General features: G+C 44.4%; 1 protein-coding gene across 2 annotated transcripts in view; it reads right to left on the bottom strand.

Annotated features, from left to right (window-relative positions):
• Nucleotides 1-8118, bottom strand: part of NEK7 (NIMA related kinase 7) — a 149355-nt gene extending 141237 nt beyond the window's left edge. Inside the window, exon 1 of one of the 2 annotated variants that reach the window (XR_006608619.1) lies at nt 7838-8118. The gene's annotated coding sequence lies outside the window, so the exon portion shown is untranslated. The remainder of the gene's footprint in view (nt 1-7837) is intronic. The other variant, XM_045086988.1, reaches the window with a different exon arrangement.
• Between the last annotated feature and the right edge of the window lie 363 nt (nt 8119-8481).

Here is an 8481-nt window from a genome sequence, read left to right on the forward strand (position 1 = left end):
CACCAGCAAGTCTCTATCAAGCAAGTACCATGAACAGAGCAACATTCTGCTAAATTAGGAGAAGTGGGGAAAAAAGAAATCACTGTGCCTACTATCAGAAACATTACAAAGGTAACAGAGGCAATACTGACTGTTAAGGAATCTAGCAGAGTGTGGGTTAGCAAGTTTACATCCTTGGGTTTTGTTTATTCTCACAATAAATGAAGAAGGTCAGTTTAGGTAACTTATAAGTTTCCTTTCAGTTCTGAAAATAACTGACTTAGTGAATCATACACTTAGGTCTCCTAAAGGAAACTATAAGATGATAATGGTAAATGGAAAACTTGAGTTTGGAACAGCTGTTTTGTGGTAGCAACAGGCTACCAACTGCAGGGGCGCCTGCAGGGTTCAGTTGGTTGAGCTTCCGACTCTTGATTTCGACTCAGATCATGATCTCAAGGTTATGAGATGGAGCCCTGCATCTAGCTCCACGTCAGGCTCTGCATTCAGCGGGGAGTCTACTTGAGAGTCTCTCCTTTTCCCTCTGCCCCTCCCCCCACTCATGTGCACATGTGCACTCTCTCTCTAAAATAAATAAATAAAATCTTTTTTTTTTAAGATTTTATTTATTTATTTGACAGAGAGAAATCACAAGTAGTTGGAGAGGCAGGCAGAGAGAGAGAGAGAGGGAAGCAGGCTCCCTGCTGAGCAGAGAGCCCGATGCGGGACTCGATCCCAGGACCCTGAGATCATGACCTGAGCCGAAGGCAGAGGCTTAACCCACTGAGCCACCCAGGCGCCCCAATAAATAAAATCTTTTAAAAAAAGAGTACTAACTGCAGATTACATATGTAGGATAACCTGGGCACCTTTATCTCTTGGGTATAATTTCTGCACAATCCTAAAATACTCTGTTCAGAATAAAAAGATCAGAAATCTGTAATCTGTATGCTGAAGAATCTGAAAAAAAAAAAGTATCGATTTAGCTTGTTAAACTTGAAGTGCAAGAGTGACTGCTGATCTTAAAAGAGGAGAGACACATAGGAAGAATGCCATGTGACAGAAGCAGAGACGGAAGTGACAAATGTCTAAAGCCAAGGACTATCAAGGAATGCTGCCAATAGTAGAAGCTAAGAGAAAGCATGGAATAAATTCTCCCTGGAGCCTTCAAAGACAGCATGGCTGTATGGACACCTTGATTTCTAATTTCTGGCCTTTGGAACTATGAAAGAATAAAATTATGTTGCATTACGCCACTCAATTTGTGGTACTTTGTTGGGGCAGCCCTAGGGAACTAACACAAGTGTTAAGAGCCAGTGCCCAGAGCGTCCATTTCCTGGACCACGGCAGGCAGAGTATGGTTCTAGAGATGCCAAAACAGCAGTATCTTCCTTATTGTGGCTGTGTCTTCATCAGGATAGAGACTGTGTACTCTCACACTGGCAGATTTAAGATCAAGAATGAGGCAGCAACTCCCTTGGTGGCCTGGTATTGGGAAACTTTGCTGAAGCAAAATACCCTGTGCCCCACAACCATCAAATACTATTAAATACAATGCAGTAAGTTCCTTTACAAAAACAAAGAGAATGATTATGGAACAAGAGAACTGTTTAATAAAATACAATTCTTTACCAGCAGTTCATATTTAAACACTCAAGGTCATAAAGTAATAAAGCAGAGCTGAAAACAATATGCCATTCGACAATGAAAATATTTATCAAATGTATAAACTATATTAAAACTTTATGTTAGATATATGTTGAAGATATTAAAAAATGCCAGTTTTTATTGAATACATTCCCTGCCACTACACTATTCTTAGCGTGTTCTAACACCAAAGACTATAAAGAAGTTAATTTGTAAGCCGCCATGAGAAACAGAATAAACATCAGTTTTTTTCCCATAAATTCAAGCCATCAATAAGCATTCTTTCTGTCTATCTTTCAATTTACTTGTATTTGTTAAATGACAAACCATGCCTGGAAATAAATTGTTTGGATAAGGTCATGCCATTTGCCTACAAAAATTAACTACTTTCCAGTTCTGGGTGTCTTTTTGACAGTATATAAGCCTATCAAATTATTTTACTATATGGTCCACCTGTTAGATATAAAAGGCAATGGAAGATTTGCAATCCCTTACCTTTTAGAAGTACAATAACTTTTCTAAACATATCTATGCAATTTTCCCAATCATAATGTAATAGAGGATATGTGGCTTCGTTATGATTAAAACTACAACAAAAATTACATTAATCTGTCAGGTATATATGAGAATATGAGGAAAACATTCTAAAGATTTTTTAAAAATCCAAATTATAAGACTACTAGAAAGAATATTCTTAGTTTTGCCATTTTTAATCAGTACTTAAGGATCTTTTTTGCAACTCCCATTTTTTACTGTCCAAAGTATAAGGCCCCACCAAGCCTCTTGTGCTTTTTCCTGCATGAGGAACCAAGAATTAATGCCTCTTCCCATTCTCCAAAAAACATAAAAACATGAACTCAAACATGGGAACCACTTAATTATGAATATGGAAATCACAAGGTAAAGAGGAAGAAGAATTCAAGTAAAGAAGGTAGAGATGGCAGGAAAGCTAGCTGGAAGCCTGGTGAGATCAAGCTGGGCCCAGGCAGAATGGGAAGCTGGGCCCAGGCTGGGCAACGGAGCCTGCCTCAGAAAAACTGAGAACAGCAGATGCGTTTCCTACTGCGGAACATCTAAAAACAGAAAGAGGTGAAATGAAACTAACACTTAGAGCCTACTATCCTATTTTTACAAAGATGTTTTCATTTATTCCTCAAAGCAATCTTACCTGAGCTGAGAAAACTATAGTCCCAACAAATCAAGTAACTCAACTAAGGAGACAAACCTGGGCTTCGTGTTTTTCATAATAAAAACAGAAAATGATACTTGTGCACAGGTTCTGATAAAGAGGCTCACTGTAGCTGATGGCAACTAGCCTGGTAGCTCTGAATGCCCTGGGCGCTACCTGACCGCTGAGAGAGGAAAATTCTGGCACACCCAGAACCCACTCCTGGCTAGGGCTAGGAAACTCTACCGAGTTGATGTCAAAGCGGCTGCATTTTCCATTCCATTCTCAGGCTTCTCAGTAGCTGCACCCAGGTCAGCCTACAGCCAATTCTTCAAACAAAGGGAGGAGGTACCCACACATCCCCAGGCTACACACACCCTGACTGCTGGCCCTCCCACAAACAGGCCTTTTCCAGTATTTCTTTTTTTAAACTGGGGGGAAAAGTCTTTTATAAAAGACTAAGTCAATTTTTTTCAAAAAAAAAAAAAAAAGTCTGCCTACCCTCTCGCTCATGCCAGAAACTCCTTCTAAAAGCAACAAAGGTGGTCATTCCAATAGGTTTAATATGAAAACTATGAGTTAAAGAAACACACTAAAATACTTTTATATTAGAGTTATCTGTCAATCAAGCAAAGATTAAATATATGACATCAGATTTCATCTTGGTTTAGTAAGGAAGAAGCTGGATAGTTACATAGTCATTCAATGTCTCAGGATGGGTGTGGGATCCCCAAGGAGCAAAGAATGGTAGAAAACCCTGAAAAGGCAGATAAATCTAAAAGAGGTTCATATACTTACAAAGCCTCTGAAATGAAAATTGGGGTATGAATAAGTGGGCATTATTCTGAGGGGATTGGGAAAGATCAAGAGATTGTAAAAAATGTCTAAAACCAAAAAAGGCCATAGGTACCAGGTTCCTTGGCTGGTCAAGCCTCCAACTCTTGATCTCAGCTCAGGTCTTGATCTCAGGGTTTTGAGTTCAAGAAACAAAAAAGGCTATAAATACTGCTGTGGAAAATCCACATCAAGTCAAGTATCAATGGCCCAAAATCATATTTAGATCTTTGGTATTATATTCTAGAGCTGGGGTGGGCCTCCAACCTATTTGTATAAATAAAGCCTTATTGGAACACAGCCATGACCAACTGGTTCAGGTACTGGCCATGACTATAATGACAGAGACCACACGGCTCACAAAGCCAGAATTATTTACTAGCTGGCCCTTTAGAAACTTTACAAACTCCTGTTTTGTACAAAAGCAGCCTGGAGTAAAAAAGTTACCTTTAATGACTTACACTGATTATCAACAGAAGACCAATGGTAAGGTTTACAGGAAGAGGTCTACTTCCATGAAGTAACAGAAAACATGTATTTCTAAATTTTTACAGACCAATTAAATAAGTTTCATTCATGTATACACTATTTTGATTAACACCTTGGATAGCTAATACAAAACAGCTCGTTGTAAGCACATTATATAAACAGTATGGCAGAGCAATTATTTTGACAAAAGTTTAAAAAAGCCTTCCTGCACAAGAAAATTAAGAAATAGTTCATGATCATCTGTCCTTCTCATTCCCACCGCTCACTAAAAACCATGAAATAGGTTCGTTCAGTGTTTTCATCAGAATGAAAAAAATATTTTATATAGACCTATAATGTATCATACAGAGATAATCAAACTATTAGTCACCAAAAGAGGAATCAGCAGTTTAGAAGTTTTATAAATCTAAGAATGAATCATTCTACATTAATTTTACATATATTTAAATATTCTAAGTGGCCATTATATCCTGTAAATAAATATATTTCATTACAGTCATATAACTAAATGTTACTCACCAATATTCCCTTCAAAAATGAGGGGAGGAGGAAGTAAACTGAAACAATCAAAAGTATGAAGAAACACTTCTTAAAACATCTAGCTATGTATTTATGGAACGGTCAATAAATTGTTGATAAAGCAATTCAGAGCAAACAATAACTATATGTGTCATTTCCAAGACACCCTCAAGTATTATACTAAGTATACGGCCATGTTTTATGCATATTGTACTAACTAGAGCAAATATCTAAAGGGACAAATATTTTAATTGAAGGAAACCAGGAATGTGGACAAAGTGCAGCTTTGTGCAAATGCAGCTACATTGCAAATTTTTTAAATACCAAAGCCCATTAAAAAAAAAAGATCAAAGAAAACAAAACCTGAATTTTTCAACTTATTATCTAATTAAGCAACTTCTTTTCCAAAATTGCATTTAAGTAATCACTATTCTCTCCTGTCCAGATACCCCAATGTGGCTACATTTGTAACATTACAAAGATACATTTTAAAACATGAAAGAGTTTGGTTCCAGAAACTCAGCAAACTCTCTAATGATATCTCAGACCACATCTTTAAGTGAAAAAAGAAACCTACATTTCAGTAAAGGCACAATAGATGAGAAAAAAAGAATACCTAAATTTTGGTGATAAATCAGAGCCCATAACTGTCAATTGTAACCACCAGGAAGACAAAGGGAAGTTTGAGGTTAAATACTTACACAAACTAAAACTGCAACTTCTGCTCATTTAAAACGACAATTCTGATTTTTATGATTTGGGTTATGTTATTATACTGGCCTTAAATCTCCCCTCCTCCACCAGTATGTTGCCATCACACCAGATGTGCTTTCCTCATTCTTGGAGTAAGTGCTGTTTTATTGGGCTGGAAAAGAGCTCTTGAAATTGTCCAGCCAAGAAAATGTGTAAGTGGGAAAGGGACTGGAAGGTGCTACAGGTGTGATCTTCATAAATAAACCGAGATAGTTTCAAGTATAGAATAAATCTGCACTCAAGTTACGCTCTTTACTTTCTAAATTGATCAAGATTTTTAACCGTGGCAAGACTCCCAAGTATTGTGGAAAAGCTTCACAATTTAGATTCTGACATTCTTTGGTTTTCATTTACAGATAATTTCGGAGCAAAACTCCATCAGTCCATCTGGACATTTAATTTGAGGGCCACCTTCGCTTCTTAACGACCAGAAAGCTTCAGGTGCAGAAGTGTGTTCAAGATGTAGCTCACTTATGAAACGAGACGTGCACGAGGAGTCAGAAGAAACTGGAACCTCCACCCCTTTACTTGTACGCATTTATTTCTCATCCCTCACACTAGAGTCCCTCAACCAGCAGACATCCTTGGAAGAGGAACTTTCTCCCTCCTCCGAGCCCAGGGCCGAGGTAGGAAGTACCCGCCCACCCGAGCAGGGAACGGCAGTGTCCTCGCCGCTCATTGGCTGCGGAAGCCGTCAGTGCTGCAGAGGGCGGGGCCTCCCGGCTCAGAGCAGAATCTCAGGCCCGCTCCTCTCCGAGGGTCCGGGGATTCCCCACCCCCAGAAAAAGCGGCCAGCGTCCACTAGGGGTTCCTTCTCCTTTTTATTTTGCGGGCCCTCTTCTTAAAGTCCCCATCCAGTCTCTGCCCGTTTGACTCCTCCACGCGGCAATTTTTCAAAGCTCCAACATCTCTTTCCCACCCCAACAAGCTCCCAGTCTAGGACCAAACAGAAAGATGCTGAGGTTTTAGGAGTGAAGCAAGCTGTGGACTGGATCTCCCGAGGGTAGCAGAGGATTCCTTCCTCTGGCAACGAGATAATTGCTTAAGTCTTCGGTCCACTGTTTTAAGGGCACTGGCCTTCTCCAAGTACTATAAAGCCAAGAATACTAGGTGTCCACACAGTAAGACTTGCCACAAGGTATGACAGGGTTAACTGAATCCCTTGTTGAACTGTCCACCGTTTTCAGGGTTTTGTCCGGTTGTCCCTAATACTATGCCACTCTTCGACCACACCCGCAGCAGCTCAAGCCCCAGGACAGACTTATCACGCGTGCATGCTGTACTTTATCCTGTAAAGCAACCTGACAACACAACTGCTCTTGCCTACGCGGCGTATGCATACTTCTGGAAACTACAAACTCTTCGGAGTAAGGATTAGAAACAATGGTTCTAGTCATGATGGGCACACAATGCTCTACGAATTACACGCATTCGATTTTTTTCAACAGCGTCCTTACGATCAGCGGTCGAGGAAAAATCACTTCGTTTTTGTGATGTTTTCAGACTTTCAGTTCCGTCACCAGAACTGCTCGAGGATGAGAGAGAACCTACTGTAAGGTAAGTAAATTTTTAGTATTTACCCCTAATAAGGACTACAGCTAAGAGAGAGCATGATCTGTGTTTGACACATCATCTCCCGAAGCCCGCGGTACACAGAAAAGAGGCAACAAGAGTTCTTCAGATCTTACTGTACCATCCGCTAGGTTGCTGTGTTGCTTCCTGACACTGTCCTAAGGCAATGTGGTCTTCTCGTTTTTCTTTCGTGGGGTCCCCTTCCTCTCTCTGACTTTGGCCTCAATTCTCAAAGTAATTACTTGCCATTGCCACCATCACCATCTCTATTGCCTTGCGATCTCTCTCACGTTTGCTGATCCCGACAGGGCCCCGAGAAAGCCCAGCCTCCGACAGGTTAGGCCGTCCTCCCTGTACTTCTCCAGACACTTCAGCTTCTCCCTTCGCTGCGCGGCTCCCACCACCCACTCTCCCCGCGAACTTCACTCCTCTAAGTCTGGTTGCGGCCGAATCCTGACAGCTGGACCTGACCAATCCGCGACGGATAAATAACCGACGGCGCCAATGAGCAGCAGCCGGAGGGTGGGAGGCGGGACTTCGCCTAAGTTCCTCGGGTCCTGAAACCAGAGACCTGTTGCCGCCGCCGCGGTGGCCGCGGAGTTTCTTAGTTACCGCAGCGCCCACGGCGGCCTCCGGCCGCCAAAGCCAGCGCCAGGCACCAAGTTCCTGCCGCCGCTCCCGCCACGGCCAACGACCCGGACCGAAACCCCCACCCAGCTCGAGGGCGGCGCGCCCCGCCCCACCTCCCCCGGCGTGGGGATCCCGGAGGCCGCCCCGCGCCCTCCCGACCTCCCCCTTCCCGCCCGGCTCCCGCAGGCTGCCCCACCCGGCCGGGGCGGCCCAACCCCGGCTCCCGAGACCCCGGCAGCCACTCACCAGGAAGTTGGGAGTTTTCCGATCTCCTGCCCGCAAGCGACCCGGGGCGGGAGGGCGGCTCGGCCAGGCGGCGCCGCGGAAAGGCCCGCTGGGCCGGGGGCTGTGGCTGCGAGGCCGGGAGCCGATCGCCACCTCCCGCCGCGCCGCCCCCGCGGACGCTCGCTGCAGGCGCGGGCCCCTACCCTGCGCACGGCGAGGCGCGTCCCGAGTGCGAGCCTAGCGGCGGCCCATCCTCCCGCGACTCCCGCTCCTCCTCCCCCGGCCGCCGCTGTCAGGAGTGTAAACATCCCGGCATCCCCGAGGAGAGGGGCGGGGCGGGCGCCGGCCCCTCCCCGCGCCGGGAGCCCCGCGCCGCCGGTCCCGCCGACTGCGCGCCCGGGCTGCCCGCGGGGCTCCGCACGGCGCTGTGTGAACGCAGGGAGCCCCGTCACCTCCCCCATGGAGCCGAAGCTGCTCTGAGGGGCCCCTCCGGCGTGCGGATCGCTGTTGTCAGACCCAGCGAGGGGTGGGGTGCGTCGATCTGCCTCCTGAGCCCCATTCCCCTTCTTTGGGCCAACTTCCCCGCGCTAAGCACACCTTACATTTAAGTAAGAGTCCTAGCATAAAGAACAGTGGCCTTTAGGACATTTCTGAAAAGTAAAGAC

The sequence above is a fragment of the Mustela putorius genome, unplaced genomic scaffold (assembly GCF_011764305.1).
Source record: "Mustela putorius furo isolate JIRA1106 unplaced genomic scaffold, ASM1176430v1.1 tig00001012_pilon_pilon_pilon, whole genome shotgun sequence".
Lineage (NCBI taxonomy): Eukaryota > Metazoa > Chordata > Mammalia > Carnivora > Mustelidae > Mustela > Mustela putorius.